At 42.3% G+C, this 22,298-nt stretch overlaps 1 long non-coding RNA gene and 1 other non-coding gene across 2 annotated transcripts; one reads left to right on the top strand and one right to left on the bottom strand.

Moving 5' to 3' along the window:
- Positions 1-12,441: 12,441 nt before the first annotated feature.
- Positions 12,442-12,565, top strand: LOC122682340. The gene has a single exon (XR_006337353.1). It is a non-coding gene; the product is annotated as a U6atac minor spliceosomal RNA (small nuclear RNA).
- A 131-nt stretch (positions 12,566-12,696) lies between these two features.
- On the bottom strand, positions 12,697-19,510 carry LOC122681710. Its single transcript, XR_006337082.1, has 3 exons — positions 19,465-19,510; positions 16,032-16,191; positions 12,697-12,949 (listed from the first exon to the last, which is right to left on the bottom strand). It is a non-coding gene; the product is annotated as an uncharacterized LOC122681710 (long non-coding RNA).
- Between the last annotated feature and the right edge of the window lie 2,788 nt (positions 19,511-22,298).

The raw sequence follows: 22,298 nt of genomic DNA, 5'->3' as shown, positions 1-22,298 counted from the left end.
ACATGTCTGCAGGAACAGCGCATACTTTGTCCCTCTGGGGCACAGCTTTGGTGGCGGTTGAAGTTCAATGGTGTCATTAAGCATTCCCAGAGTTGTTGGAATGGAAGACACAGAATCTAAACTAGAAGGCCACCAAAGAGACTTATTTCCATGTCTTTTATGGGTACCGCATCTCTATGCACACACTGCTTGAGATTGCATCACTGGGTACCATGTTCCCTGGAGCAGAAAGAACTGGACAGCTGTTGTAATTGAGCAGAAGTCCGGGACTGTTCCCTAAAGCTTTTCATTGTTTCCAAGAACACAAAAGCATCTTAACAAATACTTTCTCCCATCACAAAACAGATCATTATCTAATGGCACTTATTTTACTCAGTAAGACACTTAAAGTACTACATTCTTCATTTTGTTTAATCTGAACTTGTGGTAATATTAGAACTGATATATATTGCACAATGATTTATAATTTTACATTTAGCACATAATTTCTATTAACTTGCTTCTACATTCATCCAATCTTTATACTACTAGCCTTATACTAACTTTCTTTGAAATGAATTGAAATTTAAATATAGATTTAATATAATATAAATTATATAAACTGAATATAAGATTTAAATATTTTACTATTTAAATATAGTAGAAAGCACATTAGATTTGGAGTCAGAAAGCCCAAGTCCAGTTTCCCCTGTGATCATGAACATAATGCTTAATTTCTCAGAGTTTCATCTCAAGTCCATCATAGGTAAAGCAAGGATAATCCTATCACCTTCTGTGCTCCATAAGATTGCTGTGAAAATGAAAAGCATCAATGTATATGAAAGCCCCCAGTAACAAATATTTTACAAGATTTGAGATATGTTAATATTTTTATCTTACTCATAAGATACAAAGGCAATACTTCGAAACATGTGGCATGTCCTCTGTTCCACCTCTTAGCACCACCTGGCCTCAAAAAGCTAAGTCATCATATTAGCTCATCTATTACAAGCTTCCGATTCCATCCATGGAAATTGTCCATGAGTCAGAGTGTCTGATTCTGGTAGAGGTTGTCAGCTATTGTTACTCCTTCAAAGCCTTCATCATAATATATTCTAACAATAACAAGATAATAGTCTAATGATCTGAGAGGACAGAAATCATTTTCTCAAAGATCCAATCTTAATTCCAAATGGAGTGAAATAAGACTGTTCTCCAGCTTCCTTCTTTCTCTGTGTCTGAATAATTTGATGCAGCTTTTAGATGGATTAGAGACATGACTTACTGTGAACATTTTTTTTTCCTCCAAGAAAATGGATTATCAAAGAGAATAACTCAAAAATAATGCTGAAATCAAAAATCAAGATTTGGGACAAGCCATCTTCATTGTTCAAATTAAAGATGTTAAGTAACTCCACCGTAGATGCTAGTTTGGTTCCTTTGTGGTGGATTGTGTAGCTAATTCCCAGTGTCTTGAGGCAGGGGTAGATACTCAAGGTCAGTTGCTCCTCAGAAATCATGGCAAAGTTTTTCCATGGTCAGGCTAGCCAATTGGCAATACCAGCCCCCTTGACATGTGCTGCCCAGGCCCCAGGCATCTCGTCCATGATCTATGGCGTGGAACAATGGGTTTTTAGCTAAGGAGGGAGACCCAAAGCTGTACATCAGGAAAATGTGGTCCCAGTCCAGTATGACTCTGTGATGAGAAAGGCGTTCCTGACAAGAAACACACAGCTAGGGTTCCTTAGCCATCACAAAGAAATGTCAGCTCTGTGTCTGCATCTCTGTTCCTGCCCTGCAAACAGACTTATCTGTACTGTCTTTCTAGATTCCACGTGCTCTGCTTAGTTGGCTCACTCGTGTCCGACTCTTTGCAGCCCCATGGACTGTAGCCCACCAGGCTCCTCTGTCCATGGGGATTCTCCAGGCAAGAATACTGGAGTGGGTTGCCATGCCCTCCTCCAGGGCATCTTCCCAACCCAGGGATCAAACCCAGGTCTCCCACACTGCAGGCGGATTCTTTACTGCCTGAGCATACATATGTGTTAATGCATATTTGTGTTTCTCTTTCTGACTTACTTCATTCTCTATAACAGACTCTAGGCCCATCCACATCACTACAAATGACCCAATTTAGTCCCTTTTATGGCTGAGTAATATTCGATTGTATTTAAAACAGATAGCTAGTGGGAAGCTGCTGTATAGCACAGGAAGCCCAGGTCGGTGCTCTGTCATGACCTAGAGGAGTAGGATGGGAGGTGGTAGGGATGTTCGAGAAGGAGGGGTATATATGTATACATTTAGCTGATTCACTTTGGCATACAGCAGACACTAACACAGCATTGTAAAGCAATTATATTCCCATTTTTAAAAAGAAAAAAAAAGAAGAAATATCAGCTTTGCCACCTCTGTGTCTGGTGTCTAATAAATTAGAATGTCCCTTCAATCAGCAGTAGAGGTTATGCCTTCCAGGCACTTGCCAAAGGATACAGTCTTGAAATCTCAGTATTGCTAAAAGCCCATGGAAACAAAGGTTATCTCTAAAAAGAAGAGCTTGAAGTTCCTTACATAGAGATCAATAAAATGCATTCCTTTTCAAACTTAGTACCAAGAGGGAGTCTATTCCACCTGATTATTTCATCAGGCAAATACAAGTATAAAACACATCCACATCTTCATTTAGTTGTAATTAGAGGTATATTTTGGGCTTCCCCGGTAGTTTAGCTGGTAGAGAATCCACCTGCATTTTTGCAGAAAACCCTGATTCAAGTCCTAGGTCGGGAAGATCCCCTGGAGGAGGGATAGGCTACCCATTGCAGTATTCTTGGGCTTCCCTGGTGGCTCAGATGGCAAAGAACCCACCTGCAGTGCAGGAGACCTGGGTTCAGTCCCTGGGTTGGGAAGTCCCCTGGAGGAGAGCATTACAACCCACTCTAGTTTTCTTGTGTGGAGAATCCCCATGGGCAGAGAAGCCTGGCGGGCTACAATCCCTGGGGCTGCAAAGAGTCAGACATGACTGAGTGACTAAGCACAACACAGAGGTATATTTCATAGTGAATTATAAAAACTCGGCCTACAATTTTAATTTCATATCCCCTTCTCACTTTGTGGTGTGTAGTTTTCACTCAAATATTCCTTGTGTGTGTAAATGTAAACATACACACATACGCCACATGTCATTATCATCATTCATGTAAGTGGTTTGGGAAAATAGGTAAAAAAAAAAAAAAACTATAAAATGGATCTTATAATTCCCAAACTTTCCTATACTCAGTATAGCAAGGTGTGAAAACCTAAGAAAAATGTGTACATTATTGGGGTTAAAAATATTCCTACTATCTCCTGGAAGCCAACCCTGAACCCTGACTTGACTAATTTCTACTCATTACTCAAGAAGCGTCTCTGGAGTTATCACCTCCAGGAAGCTTTTCATCTACCTAGAACTCGAGCCATAGTTACAGTCCCTGCCCTGTAGCCAGTGGAGTTGGTCATGACCCTGACTATTCCCTGCTGTAACCTGTGAGCTTCCTGAGACTAGATACTGTCTTATCTCTGAAGCTCCAGCACCTACCGTAGCACCTGGTATATAATAATACCACTAAAAATGATTGTAGAATAAATACGAAAATACACCACCTGTCTGAACAGTAGGAAGCAACTTTGCAAAGATGATTGAAACCAAAAATCTAGTTGTAGAACTTGAACTATGAAATCATACATACACTGAAATGAATGATCTCTTTTGTACGCTGTTCAAATATCAACCTCAGTCTTGTTCATTTGAAAAAGGAGAATTGGCATGACTATTAAGCAGTATACTCTTAAAGTATTTTTAAACTGATACTGTCACCATACACATCTGCATTAGTAAAAGATGTAAGGGAAGAGCTCCATAAGTGAAAAAAACGCATTTTTAAACATTTTTATCCTTTTAATTTAGAAAATATTAGAAAAATTAAGCCTTCTGCAGAAACCAGCTGAAACTGTTTCACTCTGGATTCTTTGACCTAGATTGAATCTTACCTCATTGAGAGTTTTAAGATGTACAATCTTGGCCAAATGTAGTCTGAACTCCAATGTAGAATTACCCAAGTGATTTTTTTTTTTGACATGGATCATTTTTTTTTTGAAGTTTTTTATTGAATTTGTTACAATATTGTTTCTGTTTCATGTTTTGGTTTTTTGGGCCCTGAGGTATGTGGGATTTTAGCTACCCAACAAGGGATCAAACCCACATCCTCTGCATTGGAAGGCAAAGTCCCAATCACTGGACCACCAGGGAAATCTCTTCCAAAGTGATCTTAATATTAACCAGAAATCAGAAGAATTTTTGATCATTAATGAAAAGCACACAAGAATAAGAGCCTATGGGCTATGGAAGAAGGGCGAGATGGTTAACAGAATAGGATGAGATGCTAGGATTCTATTCATTTTCCAAGCTTTTGAGATTAGCTATTCACAGTAGCCAAGACAAAGGCATCACCTCAGTGTCCACCAATGGGTGAATGGATAAAAAAATGTGGTCTCTACACACAATAAATTATTATTCAGCCTTAAAACAGAAGGAAAGCCTGCCATTTGCAACAACACAGAAGAACCTAGAGGACATTATGTTAAATGAAATAAGCCAGTCACAGAAAGACAAATGCAACTTGGCACCACCTTTTGTGAAATTCTCAATAGTCAAATTCATAGAAGTAGAACAGTGGTTATCAGGGGACAAAAGGATCAGAACAAGGAAGGTATTAGTCAAGGGGCACAGAGTTCCAGTTACACGAGATAAATAAACTCTACTGGGTACAGTAGCATAGAGCCCATCATTAACAGCATCGTGTTGTAGAGTTAAATATTTGCTAAGAGCGTAGATCTTATGTTGTCTTCTTGTCACACAATAATAATACATAATGAGAACGGGGTGGGAGGAAATTTTTAGAGGTGATGCATATGTTTATGGCATAGTTGCATGATGGTTCATGAATGTACCTCTCCAAACTCAAGTTATTTTTTTTAAGAAAAGATACTTCAACAGACACAAACACATAAATACACATAAACAACAACATGCCTTTTCCCTCCCTGTTTATGAGAGTCCATGTTACCCAGTTTTGAGATCTAGTGTCTAGTCTCACAACTGCAGCCTTCCTAAAGTTCAAGTCTACATCACAAGAGAAAGAGAACAGATGGAAATTTGTCTGCTGTCTTGGCTGCTATTTTGTTATTGATGTATCTGCTAAATGCCCCCACCTCAATGGAGAGATTAGAGATGACTGGAATCTGACCCATCTAAGGGATGGAGTCAGAACTTGGGGGCATGGAGGGGGCTGCAGAGGACCATGACTTCCCCAGAGAAAGGGAGGCAGTAGCAGGGGCTGGATGCAATGAAGCCTGTGGGCTACACATCAAAATGTCCCCTAGATCAGGGGTTCCCAACCTCCAGGATCTCATGTCTGATGATCTGAGGTAGAGCTGATCATTTCTACTGTTAGAGATGTAGCAATAATAGAAATAAAGTGCACACTAAATGTGACCCATTTGAATCATCCCCAAACCATCACCTCACCCCTATTCATAGAAAATTAATTGTCTTCCATGAAACCGGTCCCTGGTGCCAAAAAATTGGGGACCACTGCCCAAGAGCAGTTCACAGCAGGCTGCACTCAGGTCCTTAGTACCTACTTATTTAGAGACCCTGCAAAAATATACACAGACTTTCTTATGCATCTAGTCCATGTGTGAGGAGAGAGAAACCTGGATGTAACCAGATTTAGCTGAACTGGGTTTATGGGAAAGAAGGCCTAAATCCTGACTTATTGGCAGACGAATTTGTCCTCCAGAATTTGAATTCTTATCGCTGAGCTAAAACAGAGCAAATGCCCAGCCTCTCACACCTTCTGACTCTGAAAATGCTGCTTTTCCTCTTTTCTCTCTCGCTGCGCCCGCTTGCCTTCCTTTTGGCCTCCTCAGACACCACCACACACACTTGCGTGCATGCTCAGTTGCTTCAATCACGTCCAACTCTGCGCCACCCCGTGGACTGCAGTCAACCAGGCTTCTCTGTCCATGGTATTCTCCAGGCAAGTACACTGGAGTGAGTTGCCACGCCCCTCTTCCAGAGAATCTTCCTGACTCAGGAATCGAACCTGCATCTCCTGTGTCTACCTGGGTTGTCAAGTGGGCCACATACACATACATTTCATAAAAAAGTGAATTATCTTTGTTATTTCGTTGCAGGTCCCATCAAATTGCCAGAGGCCTTCCTTCAGCCTCCCCCGGGATCAACAGTGTGCAGCTGGCTGAGAAAAATCCACACAAGTTTATAGAAAAATGGAAGTATACTGTGTTGTGTGTGTACATTTGTGTGTATGCTTGTAGGCATATGTATATGTGTGCTTATGTATGCATATGTGTGCACATGTTGTATAGGGCATAATCAGAAAGGAGAGAGAAGAGGAGGTCAGGAGAAAGGAACTGCCTCCATATATAAAGAACTATTGACTAGAAGTAATCAGTCCTTTCAATTACCCATCCACCCATCACCCATGGCAAAAACAAAGGACAACACAACTAGAGAAGGCGGGATGCTTTTTTATCATAGAGGAGGGAGAGAGACAAAAAGTAAGCAAGCTATGAAAAATAGACCTCTACCTCAATTTTCTTAACCAAATCCAAAATGTACTGCTTATAGCATTGGCAGTTTACAATGGCAATTAACATCAATCCTAGGGTCTAATTAACCTCAATCAACAAGTCTAAGTAGGTTAATTAAATAGGATTTGGCTAAGCATGAAGCAGAAAAATACAGCTGTCTCATTTAAATATGATTTATGGAGGAAAGTCACGCCTTACCAAAGTTTTTCAATTTCTTTTTGGGCAGCAAAGTGTATTGGAGGATGGGGTGGGGTGGAGGTGTCACCCAGAACACCTCTTACAGTCTGCCTCATCTGATTTCCTTGGTCCAAGCCAGTCAATATTGGAGCCTGTACCTCCAATATTCTTACCAGGTTATTCGCCTTGATCTCAATCTAATCTTCTCTAAGAAACCTGGACTCATCCCTTTGTTGTTTATTTTGCACCTACCTATCCACCCCCACTCCCTTATGTTATAAATTTCTTCAGGGCACACAGTCTATTTGATTCATCCTCATCTCCTTAAAGTCATCAAGCAAAGTGCTTTGTGAGTAGTAAGTGCCCAATTAATCGTGCTTTTAATTGGATTTTCATCAAAATGTACTTTTTTCTCACCACGCCCCCAATCATAATTTGGATTCCTGGGCTTTAAGATAAAAGAGTCCAGATTCTGTGTGGGGCGGAGGCACTGCAAGCTGCAGGGGCCTCTCTGGTCCTGTCTTCAGTGTCTCGTTGATGTCCCCATGATTGTTCTACCCCTGTCATTCGCTAGGAGATCAAGGGGGGCAATCTGGTCAATGGTGACATCAAAGGTTCTGAATATTTGACTTTCAAAAGAGCTCATCAGGGAACTTTCCTGATAGTTCAGTGGTTAAGATTTCACCTTCCAACACAGGCAGTGCAGGTTCGATCCCAGGCTGGAGAGCTAAGAACCCCGTATGCCTCTCAGCCAAAAACCAAAACATAAAACAACAGAAGCAATATTGTAACAAATTCAATAAAGACTTTGAAATATGGACCACAGCAAAAAAAAAAAAAATCTTAAAAGAAACAAAGAGCTAATCAGCATACACTTTAGGAGTTCCATGAACAGAGCCCACTGCTATGACTTAAAAAGGTCAAACTGGCCAATTCAGATTCTGCATTAGTTCTGTCATTATTGAATGTCTGCTGCCTAGTGTGTCTATGAAAAGCGTTATGAATACATAATTTTTTTTCTTTTTATTAGAAGTATTTCAGGTTACATGGGCACTCCTGCCTTCTCAAATAATACCCATCTTGTAGCTGACACTCTGAAAGCAAACAAAAGATCCTTCTGGGCGCTGAGCTATCAGATCACAGAAGTGACCTCAGGAATCAGTCTGCTCCGCCCCCTCATTCGACATACGTGGAATATTCAAGCTGGTCAGGTCACGCTCCCCTGGAAACTGACCAGCCCTGAGCCCGTTCTCTGCCCCTGATTCTGTTCTAGCCAGTAGGAAGCTCTGTCACTCCAAAAGGAATAAGAGCTCAGAGTCCTCTAGGCTTGCCGGAGTTCCACTAGAGACAAAGAACTGTAGAATCTGGTTGAGTTATCAGATATTATTATTTACCGGGGATAGGGGGTTGTCTGCACCCACTGGAGAGATGGAGTGTGTCACCGTGGACGGGTTCCCAGACAGGGCCAAGGAACTGTTGCAGCTACATTTTTTTTCTTTTTAAAGAATTATTCTTTGATTTCTCTTCTTTATAGGAGTATAATTGCTTTATAATGTTGTGTGTGAGGCACTTATTACTACAGTTATCTTAATGAAAAATTTCAAATATATCATTTGCATGCTTATTTTTAGGTTTGAAAACTGAGGCTCAAGAATTTTTTTCAAACCCTGATCTCTGAATCCTTTCTGTTTAACACCAGTTGAGATAGAAAATCAGATGAGTTAGAAGACCTAAGAGGACGGGGGCAGTCTTGTCTGATATGTGGGTTGACTATGTTGGTCCTCACAGGGACCCAGTTATCCTAATTACACCTGCCTCTTTGTCTCCAATCTCTCACTGTCCTCTGTCTGTTAACACGCACACTTGTTTTCTTGTTTGTTTTGAGCCCTGTCTAAAACTGTTTTCATCACATGACCCTTAGATTGTCCTTTCTTTGAATTCCGAGTGCCTGTCTAAGGTGGCTTCATCCTCTGGTTACTCCAGCCAGAAGCTGGGAATCCTCACATGTGATTCTGTCTCTTCTGAAAGGCCCTGTGACCTTCCTGCACAACTGCCCTGCTTAAGACCTCTCCCTAGGTCAAACATCTCCCTCCCACAAATCAGTCTCTCCATCAAGACCAATTATTCATCTTAAGGGCTTCCCAGTGGCTCAGCAATAGAGAATCTGCCCTGCAATGCAGGAGACATGGGTTAGATCCCTGGGACAAGAAGATCCCCTGAAGGAGGGCATGGCTTTGGAGACAGAAGAAAAACTTTGTTTCACTGAATTTTTTACCATGCACTTGTATTATCTAATTAAAGGTTGTTTAAATTTTGAAATATCAATAACTGCATCATTTAAACAGAGTGCAAAAGAATAGAGGATTATAGTCTTAGTGATTTCTATCATAAGTCCTCAGAATTTTAGAAATTTCTCCTATACCTCAGAATTGTTCACAAAATCCCATCTATTTTATACGAGTCATTTTCTGTCTAGTTACTAGAAATTTGGTTTGCATAAATATTTCTACCCATGGTGAACTTAAAAGTATAACTTTTAACTCAACGTTTTCACACCAATACTAACCGGTACATTTTTTAATGTCCTGTAGGACCTGAATTTAGAGATACATGTTCGGACTTCATTTTTGGATGTTGAAATTTATTCATTCCTTATTTTTCAAAACATTTGCATGAGTTAGTTTATTACCATCCATGTTAGAAAGTAGAAAATGGTATTTCGAACAATAAGTCAATTTCCCATTAAAATAAAGGCAGGACAATGAAAATTCTAACCGGAATCTAAAATTGGGTTTTTCTGTCAGTACCTTGAAAATGCATAGACTTGAAAATGAGCCAAACTTTCCAATAAATATTAGTTATCTGGCAAATACTCATTAAACATCCTTTACACAGAACACAGTGTAGGAATTCCATGAGGAAAATGCTCGAAGATGGTTCCTCTCTCCCTCCGAAAAATGTTTACTGGTAAATGTAAGACACACATACTCATGGAAATAAGTAAGTGAAACAGAGTTCCACTTGATTAGTTTCAAGAGAATAATATGGTCAGAAAGTGGAGAGAACTAAAAATTTTCTGGCTGGGGTGTTGAGAAAAGGTTTTGCTGAAGAGGTAAGATTTAAGTCACTATTAAAGAATAGATATGACTTTTTGTAAAATATATGATCCACGTATTCAAGATAATTCCAATCGGAAATAGTATACACAAGTTTATCTTGACCATGTTATCGCATTCACCTAGAAGGTCAAATTAGATCAATTACCATCTTTCATCAAATTAGATCAATCATCATCATTCATTGAATTAGATTAATCACCATCGATCATCAATTCTTAGCGAGGAATCAGGAGAATAGCACTTTTTTCCCCTTTACCTGCCACTCTTCCCCTCCCTGCCTTCACCCTCTTTCCTATTCTCCTATCCCCCACCTCACCCAGCAAATAACTGAGTCAACTGCAAAATTGTTATAAAAAAGAAAGAAAGAAAAATATTCAAGGAAGCTGTCTGTACACATCCTGTCATATGTCCGGCACGGACACAGAGTTAAAGGAGCAGCAATCTGATCCATGGGACTTTCCACACCTCATTCAGCAGTGGGATTGTTACCCTGAATCTCACACAGTGATGTCAGCTTGAGTTCTTCCAAGTTCACCATGGAGAAAAACATCTTTACTTGCTGCCAGATCTTCTACAAACTCCCTGCTTCTTTTAGGGACCTTTCTTGAACAGTCCATACTGACTTCCCATGCCCCCCAAACAGACCTGACACTGAAGCATGTAGATGTCACCTTCAAACTTCCTGTGGCTTCCAGTCCAAGGGCCTGATCAATAGAAAGCCTTGAAGCCCGTCAGGGGGTTGGGGATACCAACAGGACATACAAATCCCTCAACTCTCAAAAATGTTGTTCTTTCCTTATCATTGCAATCCTGCATCCTGCTCTCCCAGAGAGAATGCTCTTTAAGCAGATTGGTCCTAAATCCCGTTGCTGCCTGTGACCAGGACCACTTCCCAAGACCTGGGCAGCTGTAGTACCCCAGGTCTCACAGCATTGCTGCCCGCAAACCAATCACATCAGCTCACCCATTATTCATGTGTTCATAGATCTCTCTAGGTGGGCACATGGTCCCTCCTTGATGAAGGGAAATTTTCAGTCCAGAAACTTTTTGGTGTTCTTTTATCCTGCCTTTGCTTGTGTATAACTTGTCTTTAACTAATGTGTGTATGTTCAGTTGCTCAGTCATGTCGGACTCATTATGATCCTATGGACTCTAACTCACCAGACTCCTCTGGCCCTGAAATTTTTCCAGGGAAGAATACTAGAGTAGGTTGCCATTTCCTTCTCCAAGGGGATCTTCCTGACTCAGGGATCAGACCTGCATCTCCTGCATGCCCCCAGAGATGAGATTTGAAGAAATTCAAGGAACCTTTCTTGGTTCCTGTCCTTAAAAACCTCCTGCCTTAAAAAGGCAGGGAGATTCTTTACCACTGAGTCACCTGGAAAGCCAAAGTCATCACCACCTATCTATAACGGCTAATGCATAAGATGTTTTATTCAGAATTGCATCTGATACTGGTGATGATTCTCAAACTAGCTGTCTTTGATTGTTTCAACACTAACACCCCTTAGTTACTGATCCTGGCACAAGGGGTGATGGTGAACAGGGATACTAAAAAGAGTTGAGTGAGAAATACTGGGATTCTGCTCTTCCCATCACCCCTTTTATGATCAGATCCCCAAAGAAAGGCTCTCACATAGAATCTAGAGACTGAAGGGCTCCTTTTTTACCATCTGGCCTTGAAACCCACACCCCAAAACGTGTCCTTTCTGCTGACACAGACAGGTCCTCTCTTTTTCCTCCAAATCCCAATTTTGCCATCAGGAAGTGACTGACCACAGCTACAAGCAGCATTTATAGGCACCCAAGCCTACCCTCGGGAAGCAAGAGCAAGTTGGATTTGCAAAGAGGGGCCGAGCCTGGTGACCTCCAACAAAGAGAAGGTGGCAGAAGGGTTTATGCCCTTCTAAGCATGGTGATCTTGTCTAATTGTGAAGTAACCAGCCAGGATCTGGAAATGTGACCAGTTAATCAGTGACCCTCACAGTTCCAAACAACAGGGGACAAGGGCAGGAAGAGACAGACTTGCAAGTTTTCTCTCCTTCTTACAATATGTGGTGTGATAAGTGAGTAGTTCCTTCCCAAGAAAGCACAAGCTTTTTGAGAACAGGAGTCAAAAATTGTTCCTTGAATTTCTTTGAATCTCATCTCTGGGGCCTGGCTATGAAAGCACACACTGATCAATCAGATTTGACCAGCCTGTGGTCTGATTGACATCATCCTGACACCCACCCAAAGCCTTCCTCATCTCCCCTCCTCCTTCCTTGTGTCCAGGTTTCCTGTGCTGATTCTGCAGGATAGTGTTGGAGGGAAGGAGACTTCCTGAATGCAAGTTGGCACCTAACCAGTGTCTTCTCCAGGCTCCTGCTTGCCAAACCATAAACCATCTGCTGCACAGGGGACCTGACATGATAATCTCCCATTACCTTCAAGGAACAAATGCATGCAAGGAAAATGTAATGGGCCAACAATTTTAGATATTCTTGAGTTTAAAAATTGCAACAATAAAACCATATGAGTGTTGTATGAAAGGAGAGAAGGTTAGCACTCCTTTGACAAGGATGGAAGAGGCTCTTGGGCCTGACAATACACATATGTTAAGGCATTGCCTCCTACTTTGTGGCATCTAACCACTGTTTGTTTTTTTTTTTTAAATTATGGCTGATTTGCATTGTTGTATGGCAGAAAGCAGCACAACATTGTAAAAAGAAATTTTAAGAATTTTAATAAAAAGACAAATAAAAGTAAATAAAAAGCGTATGAAGACAAAGCAGCAACCATCAATCTGCCCAAAATGATCATAAGCGTAAATTATTTAGCTGTTGTGGAGAGACGGCTCATTGGTGGGCAGAGAGCTGTGCTCTGGTTCTGACTCATCCACTAAGTAGCTGTCTGATCTCAGCAACTTGGTCCACTGGGAGATGGTGAAGAACAGGGAAGCCTGCCATGCTGTAGTCCGTGGGGTCGAAAAGAGTCAGTCACAACTGTGTGACTGAACAAGGGCAGGCAAGCTTCCACCTCCTCATCTGCAAATGAAGAGGTACAAAGTCTGAGGTCACTTTCAACCTCGTAAATTTACTAACTTTGGAAGCATTCAACTCTCTTAGCTGAAAGTTCAATAAAATGATTTATTTGGTGAATTTCAGTATTTCTAAATGTAAACACATTTTTCAATAGTCCTGCCTACCAGGACCAAACATGTTACTCATTAAGTTAAAGACATTCGAAGTCTACACAGGACAATTGCATATGAATAATCTTCATTTATTTCTTTTCCTTTTTATTTATTTAAAGATTTTTTTGAATGTGGATCACTTTTAAAGTCTTTATTGTATATGTTACAATATTGCTTCTGTTTAGGTTTTGGTTTTTTGGCCACAAAGCAAGTGGGATCCCCAACCGGGGATCAAACCCACACCTTCTGCATTGGCAAAATCTTAACCCCTGGACCACCAGGGAAGTCCCTCTTTTCCTTTTTAGAAATTAAAAAAAAACCTAGTGGTGGGAAACGCTGGTAATGGGGATTCTGAGATCAATGCCAATAACAACACTATGATTCCAACTGTGACCTTAAGTCACCCGAAAGTCACGTAGGCTGCTCACGGGAGAACAAAAGAAGTTTTACCTATTTCACGAGGGAATGGATATTCACAAAAATGTACACATGTGAGCTTTTGCAGTTCTACTGCTGGTGAAGTTATTTAATACATTTAATCTACTGTGTTAATTTGGAGGAAGTCTGACAAATATGTTGTGCAATATGTCATTGGAGAGCTTGGTTTGGGTAAGGGACTTTTTAAGTGTTATACCAGCAAAGAGTAAAGTCATTATGTTTTCTCCCAAAGAACTGTACATTAACAGGTTTCATTGGCTACAAAAGTATTTGGCTTCTGTCTTAAATAGCTACCTGATTATTTTTAAACAGCTTAAATATGCCTTAAACACCCTCCAATCACATCTTCTTGTGGTGAGCGAGGTCCTGGGGGTCACAGCGAATCACCACCTTTGCTTGGAACTGCCTCCTTCTGTCTTTGACATTCCTGACATATTTCCATCATCGCTGCAGGGAGCTATCATGAATTGCCATCCAAAGAGACTCGGGGATGTGCAGAGTGACAGCAGGGGGAGCAAAAGTTGTCACACAGCCTAGAAAGGCAACAAATCCGCAGGAGTGGAGGAATTTCAGCAACTCCTGGATTTTCACAGGCACACATGCCGTGACTCAGAGGGATGGACATTATTAGTAATTAAATTGTTCTCTACTCTGCTCTGCACCTTCAGGCCACAGTCACGTGGGAAGATGATTGAACGTTTACTTGAGCAGCAAACTGTAGGGAAGGCAAATAGGTGGAGAGAGTAACTGTACATACAGTCTGTACAATCCCAGCAGCAGCTGGGTCCACCTGGGGATGTGCAATCAGAGAGGATGGGGAAAGAGTGGGCACTGGTCATCTCTGCTGTGACATCAGGACAAAGGCTTGGAGAATAAGAAGAAAATTCAAGGGACTTCCCTGGCAGTCCAATAGCTAAGACTTCCCCTTCCAATACAGGGGGTGTGGGTTTGATCCCTGGTTGGGGAGCTAAGATCCCACATGCCTCGTGGTCATAAAAATAGAACAGAACAGAAGCAGTGCTTCCCTGGTGGTTCAGTGGTAAAGAGTCCACCTGCAGTGCGGGAGACTTGGGCTCGATCCCTGGGTCGGGAGGATCCCCTGAAGAAGGGCATGGCTACCCACTCCAGTATTCTTGCCTGCAGAATCCCATGGACAGAGGATTCTGGTGGGTCACAGTCCATAGGGTTTCAAAGAGTCAGAGATGACTGAAGCAACCTAGCAGGCACACACAAAAATAACAGAAGCAATATTGTAACAAATTCAGTAAAGATTTTTTAAATGGTCCACATTTTTAAAAACTCTTGAAAATTCAAGGTTCCAGGGAGGTTGGCCCAAGGAAGCGGCTGGGCTTCCCCTGCACCCTCCACCCCCAGACCAGGGGTCTCCCCTGGGGAGCCTGTCCTGATCACTCCCCCCAGATCCCAGCACATCCCCTGCCCAGGTAACAGTGTGATCCTTGAGGCAGTATCAGAATCAGGTTTTTCTCTGTACCTCTGCACCTGACATAGCTTCTGAATGAAAATCTAAAGTTCATTATGCATTTAATATGTAGACATTTTAAGCATGGCATTCTCACCATGATCATTTACGAATTATCCTCACCATTTTACAACTTGAGGAGACCCAGACCAATTTAGTAGTTGGTGCCAGAGCACCCCATTCCAGAGTGAGATGTTTCCATTGACATCTATAATGACAAACAGTAGGTCTTCAATAAAATGGCTGATAAATTAATAAACAGAAGCAGAATGTGTTTAAACATTGTTTACTCACCACTCTACATCTCATTTAATATAAATTTTCAAAATTGTAGGGAAAATTGTTAGTCACTCCACCAGGCTCCTCTGTCCATGGATTTCTCCAGGCAAGAACAGGAGTGGGTTGCCATGCCCTCCTCCAGGGGATCTTCTTGACCCAGGGATTGAACTCAAGTCTGCTGCATTGCAGGCAGATTCTTCACCATCTGAGCCACCATGGGGAAACATTATAGGGGAAGATGCAAAGCAAATGCAATTGCTCAGATATGATTACATAATAGCTTTTTAATAATGTCAAATAGAACACAGATTTTCTTAAGAAAACCAGATGAATAGCTCCCTCTTTCACAGGGGAATGAAAAATGTAGAAACAATTGCCAATCAAAACAGGAAAAATTTCTCTACCATCAGTGCTCAATTACTGAAAAGAGGTATTTCAGGAGAGGTTCACAGAAGAGAAGGGAGAAACTAGCTCTCCTGGGCAGATCAGTCACAGGCTTGCCTTGGTGTCCACGGGGATTCAGCATCTTTCCAGTAAGAAGCTTCCTGGTGGCTCAGATGGTAAAGAATCCACCTGCGATGTAGGAGATATGGGTTCAATCCCTGGGTTGGGAAGATCCCCTGGAGAAGGAAATGGCAATCCACTCCAGTATTCTTGCCTGGAGAATTCCATGGACAGAGGAGCCTGGCGGGTTACAGTCCATGGGGTTGCAGTCAGACATTACTGAGCGACTAACCTTCACTTTGGAGAGCTGTCATTCCTCAGCCATCGCTGGCACCTGAGACCCGAGGTAGCAGGATCAGCACTTGGAGACAGTGGGTCTTCTTGAAAACGTGGATTTTGGAGTCGCAGTTTCAACTACAGACAATGTCTGATCACCATGATGCAAGTTGGTTCTGGGCAAAATTGAGATACAGTCCTTTGAAATTGCTTTAAAATCTCAGCCTCCTCTTCCCTCTAAGTCTGCTGCTGTGCCCTCCTCACTCACCCTCTTCCTCATTCCTTCCTTGCATTTAGTTCTTTTCCACACAAAGTTTTTTTAATTGACATACAGTTGATGTACTGTGTTCTGTTACTTTCTGATGTAAAGCAAAGTGATTCAGTTATACATATCTATGTTCATTTTCATATTCTTTTCCACTGGTTTATCTCAGAATGTTGAACATAGCTCCCTGTACTATACAGTAGGTCTTTGTTGATTATTTTTTATATAGTAGTGGGTACCTATTAGTCTCAAACACCTAACTTATCTGCTCCCACCTTTTCCCATTGGTAACCATAGTTTTGTTTTCCTAGCCTGTGAGTCTGTTTCTGTTTTGTAAATAAGTTCATAAAAGAATTTTTTTTTTAGATTCCACATATAAGTGATATTATGTGATATTTGTCTTTCTCTGTCTTAGTATGATAATCTCTAGGTCCATCTATGTCAATGCTCACAATGAGAGAGTAACTTGCCTGACTAGAGCCAGTCCATTTTATCTCAAATGTCCACTCTTTTTTTTTCTTTAATTTTTTTTGACATAAGGTTGATTTACAATGTTGTGTTAATTCCTGCTGTACAGTAAACTGATTCAATTATACACATACATACTCTTTTTCATATTCTTTTCCATTATAGTTTATCACAGGATATTGAGTATCATTCCCTGTGTTATACAGTAGGACCTTGTTTATCCATCCTATATGTAATAGTTTGCATCTGATAATCCCAAATTTCCGTTTCAATTCCACCCCCCGCCCCTTGGCAACCACAAGTCTGTTCTCTATGCCTGTGAGTCTGTTTCTATTTTGTAGATATGTTCATTTGTGTCATATTTTGGATTCCACATATAAGCCCACATGCGATTTTTGCTGCTTGACTTGAAGTCACTCCAGTTGTGTCCAGCTCTTTGCAATCCTATGGACCGTAGCACACCAGGCTCCTCTGTCCATGGGATTCTCCAGGCAAGAATACTAGAGTGGGTTTCCATGTGCTCCTCCAGGGGATCTTCCTGACCTAGGGATTGAATCCCCATCTCTTGTATGTCCTGCATTGGCAGGCAGGTTCTTTACCACTAGCACCACTTTCTTAGCATAATTTGCACAATATCTGCCTTTTAAATAGCTCCCTTCAAGGGCCCCTCTGGCCTTGTGGTCACTATACAGTCTTTTAGTACCAACCAGCCTTCTCTGTCAGAGAAGGCAATGGCACCCCACTCCAGTACTCTTGCCTGGAAAATCCCGGACGGAGGAGCCTGATAGGCTGCAGTCCATGGGGTCACTAAGAGTTGGACACAACTGAGCGAGTTCACTCTCACTTTTCACTTTCACGCATTGGAGAAGGAAATGGCAACCCACTCCAGTGTTCTTGGCTGGAGAATCCCAGGGACGGGGTAGCCTGGTGGGCTGCCATCTATGGGGTCGCACAGAGTCAGACACGACTGAAGCGACTTAGCAGCAGCAGCAGCAGCAGCATTCTCTATGACTGGACATCCCTCCCATGAACACACCCACTTTGACGTTTCCAGTTCATTTAGAGTCAGTGTCCTGTGTTACCAGCGGCTCACCCCAGCTTTACGCCCCCTGCCCCCCGACATACACACATGCATCATAGTATCCTGGTCACACTCAGGAAAATTGAAAACATGTGTTCTTTCTCTCCCTGGTGATAATTTCATTTTCAAGGCAATTGTTACGCATCTAATCTTTACTTTTATGAGTAGTATCTCCCAAGAATTCTCATGCAGAATCAGCAATCAAATTTAGAAGACGCAAAGACCCTCAGTGGCTTTTATCCTGAGCTGAGGTCATAATTAAGCTCTGTCACCAAGGTGAGTGATTTGAGACGGACCTGATAACAACTGTGCTCCAATTTTGAAGTGAATTTATCTAATGACATGACGGATGGTTAGGTTTTGAAAGCTGGAAAGATAAGAGGTGTGTCTGCTGCCGAAGATGTGTGTGCTGCCTCAGGCAGATGCAAAGCCCACGTTTCCTGCTGGCGTACGTGTGGGCTCCTAATACTAACACCGGAGCAATGCCTCGACTCTGATTGTGATGACCCTTCCAGAAATATAAATTGGAGTTAGCTGTGAAAAGCTAACTGTCTCTTGCTCATTTGCAAGATAGTTAGGAGGACCCACAGTGAGTGTTTCTCTGTCTCTGCCATGGGGCTTCTGTGGCCACAAATGACCTCAGGACTCAACACCAGGACAGACAAACAGAAGCCCAGACCCAGAAGCTGGCAGTTGCTGGGCTCAGCAATGATAAATCACTCGATCCACTGTCCCTGGCATGGCTTTGAATTTGTAACATCTTTATACTGGCAAGTCCCAGCTAGGATAAGCTTAATTATTTATAGCTGCTGCTCAATTCAATTTTTATAAGACTGGAGTATATGTATAACAATTCTATAGTCAATGTAGCAAATAAGACCATATCAGGTTGAATATGATGCAAAAGGGCTTTATTACCGGACAGAGAGAAAGGCTTTCTCCAAATTTAACCAAAGTCCACTCTCTGCTCTCAACGCTTTACTTTTCGGCACACTGCCTCACGACATGAAACAGAACAAGCATTGGAGGCACAAGAGAAATGAAGCTCACAGGCTCACAGCAAAGCAAGCACAGAATTTCAACTACAGCCAGACTGGCAGTACCCTCCTGGGCCACAGTTACTGCCGGAGATGATGAAGCCGCCTCTTTCAACCAAGTGAGTCTGCACATCCCAGCGTCTAAATGATGGCTTCGCGCTTGGTGTTCATTTATTAATAGGCTGCACAACTTTGCTGTTTGAATCTTTGGTATTGCTTTCAATGGTTATTGAACACTTTTTTATTGACGTATAGTTAATTTACAAGGTTGTTTTAGTTTCAAATATATAGCAAAGTGATTCCATTTTGTTGACATGTATGTATACTGTTTGAGATTCTTTTCCATTAGAGATTATTACAAGACACTGAGTATAGTTCCCTGTGTTACACAGGTTCTTCTTGTTTATTTTATATATACAGTAGTGTGTATATATTCATCCCAAACTCCTAATTTATGCCTCCCCTCTTTCGCCTTTGGTGACCGTAAGTTTGTTTTCTATGTCTGTGAATCTTTTTCTGTTTTGTAAATAAGTTCATCTGTATCATTTTTTGGATCCCACAGGTATGTTATATAACTTGTTACTTGTCTTTGACTTACTTCACTTAGTGGGATTATCTCTAGGTCCATCAGTGTTGCTGCAAATGACGTTATTTCATTCATTTTCATGGGCTGTTGAACACATTTGGTGAAGCGCTCCACATATTTTATGATTTCTAAAAACAAATGTTGTAGAGGGGAGAGCATCATTTGGTTTGGAAGTTCTGCTTTGAAATTGAGAGATGGTGACAACCCACATGCTCAGCCTCACTGATTCCTGGGAGTCAGGCAGGTCGGCCCCAAGTTTTCAATGTCAATTAATGCTGTCATTTCATGTGCTTGTTAACTGTTTACCTTTAAAAATTGCTACATTTACTATCTTTTCAATCTGTGACAAAACCCAAGACCTAGAGAAAAGGTGAGCATGTGGTGAGTTGATTCCTTCGTTTTTCTCCTTTGACAGACATTCACAGAACATTTACTATGTGCTATAAGGCACTGTGGCTCCATCATGAGTCAGGGCTTGCCTTGCCCTCAGAAGAAGGTGAGACAGAGAAATAAGGACTCAAAGAAGTCACTGGACACATTGTCACAGAAGCATGTGGGCAAGGTACTACATGGGCTCAAAAGAGAAAGCAGTCAACTCCATCCAGGGTATTCATGGAGCACAGAAATGCAGGAGACCCACTACAGGGCCCTGAGGTATGTGTAAGCGTTTGCTTGGCAGACAGGGGCAAGGAGAGCCAGGCCACTGGAAGGAGACACATGGGAACATGCAGACTCTCGGGGACTTAAGGGTGTGGCCCCTGAAGTGTCTGGTGTGTACAGTGAGGTGGCAAAAGGGAGAGACAGGAACCAGCCCTGCAGGGCACTGCATGCCATGCCCAGCACTGGGGCCTGAACCTTGAACATGAAGGGGAGTCTTGTTTCAACGGTGAATAAAGGCCTAGAGCCCTCCTGCTGGCATCCTAAAGAGGGGCTGGCCATGTTGTGCCAGGTGCCCTGGAGTGGGTGAGATCGGAATGCGAGATGGGTGGGAGGACCACCATGAAGTCCTAAATGGGCTCAACTCAAGGACCAAAGTGGGTGATGGCAAGAGTACATGGAACCAAGGGACTCATTGTCCCTCAGATATGCCGAGAAAGTAGCTCCCATGCTTTCTCTATGACTCACGAGTTACAACTTGGGTGGAAAGGAAAACAGACTTTCTAATTAAAAATAGCTTCGTCTCCTAGAGTTTAACTAATGTCTTCACATCATCAACTCAAAATTCAACTCTCCATCAGCAGTTTAGATCATCTTTTTTGGATGACCCTAGAATTTGGGGGAAATGTTAAGTTTTTAAACTCTCCAAGGTCAGGTCTGGGTGGATGAAGGGGAACTCCTCTTGGCAGAAGATGAAGGTCTCAAGATGCACACATTGGCTGCCCTCTCACAGTCTCTGCTGGCCTTGGTCCCATCTCACTTTTCAAGGCATCCTCCTGCCTCCAGAGTCCTGGACAATTGCCTTTTTGCAGTAGAAGGAAAGATGTGCAATCCCGATGCAGGTGCAGGGCAGTGGGCTGAGAAAATGAAAACATGGGGAAGTTCTCTTCTGGTCAGCTTAGCTCTCTGGTTAGATTCGAAACGAGATTACCCACTGAGCAAAGAAAGAATGACAAGGAGGAGAAGCAGAAGTGTCAAGGACAAGGGCCAGGAGAACTGAGTAGACCAGAGAATGTGGTCTCCCTGCCACATGCATGAGGAACCATGCGAGGCTCATGGGCATGAATTAGTTAGAATGGTCAGCCTGTGTGTGTGTTTTCCTCCAACTGCACTTAACTACTTGGCTTAAGCACAAATAGATGAAAAGTGAATTTAATCAGTGTTTGGGTTTTCAAGGTAAGCCTAATTCAAAGAGAAAAGAAGAGGGACGGTGATACAGGGAATGATAATAATGATGAAGCTGGAGGTGGAGGAGAAGGAGGCTTGGAAGGGATGAGGGACATCACAGGCAAGGGGACAAATGGGCTGTGGGTCTAAGTATCGCCAATGATGGGACAGTGAACCTGAAGGTGAAAGGAGAGGGTGACTGGAGAGTGGATGCCGGAAGTGGGGGTATGAAGTTGGCAGTGATGGTAAAGTGTGACCACGATTGTTAATAAGGGACAGCCATGGTCTCGGAGTGAAATCTTTAGACAAGAGGTCAAGGAAATGAGAGACCAAAACATTGAAGTTCAAATTCTCACGGATATTCAAATCTCCAAGAAGAGGGTCACAGTCAGGGCGGAAAGACCTGCAGTGAGCCCGGGGCCCCAGGGGCTGTGGATGATCATAAAGTGTGGGCATGGGCAGGACCCCAAATCTGGGGACTCCAGAGAAAAGGAAGGGAGAGTGTGGAAGAGGTGATGCCAAGAGGACCAAAATGACCCCACTGCCCCCATGGACTCAATATTGACATGTAGGAGAGGAAGAGGGAGGGACACAGACCACCAGCATCTGAGTACCTGTACCAAGAGACATAGTCATTATCCGAGGTATTTCTTCCCTCTCGGCAAACTGCCCCATTCACTATTTGGAAAGTTTTTTTTTTTTAAAGAATAATGCCTCTGAGGCTCAAAGACAAAGCAGGTTCAATGTGGGCTTTGTGAAGAAGGACATTAACCCAGCTCCCAGCAAAACCTGAGAGTCTGTGGCCACTGAGCCATGCCTACTGTATTTGGCTCCAGAGGCACAAGATCTAGAGTGGCAGCTCTGAGTTTCTCATTTACCACTCACTTGAGTCTTTGTCCTCAGGAAATAGAATCAGCAGCTTGGCAAGTGCACTGTTGTTCACATGATCTGGGTGGGAAGATGAAGCTCTTAATTAATCAGGAAATGGGTCATTGATCTTTGTAAGTCCCTGAAAGTAGTCA

Source organism: Cervus elaphus, chromosome 23, assembly GCF_910594005.1.
Source record: "Cervus elaphus chromosome 23, mCerEla1.1, whole genome shotgun sequence".
Classification (NCBI taxonomy): Eukaryota; Metazoa; Chordata; class Mammalia; order Artiodactyla; family Cervidae; genus Cervus; species Cervus elaphus.
The sequence above is the reverse complement of the archived record's forward strand: the minus strand, read 5'-3'. Positions and strand labels throughout refer to the sequence as shown.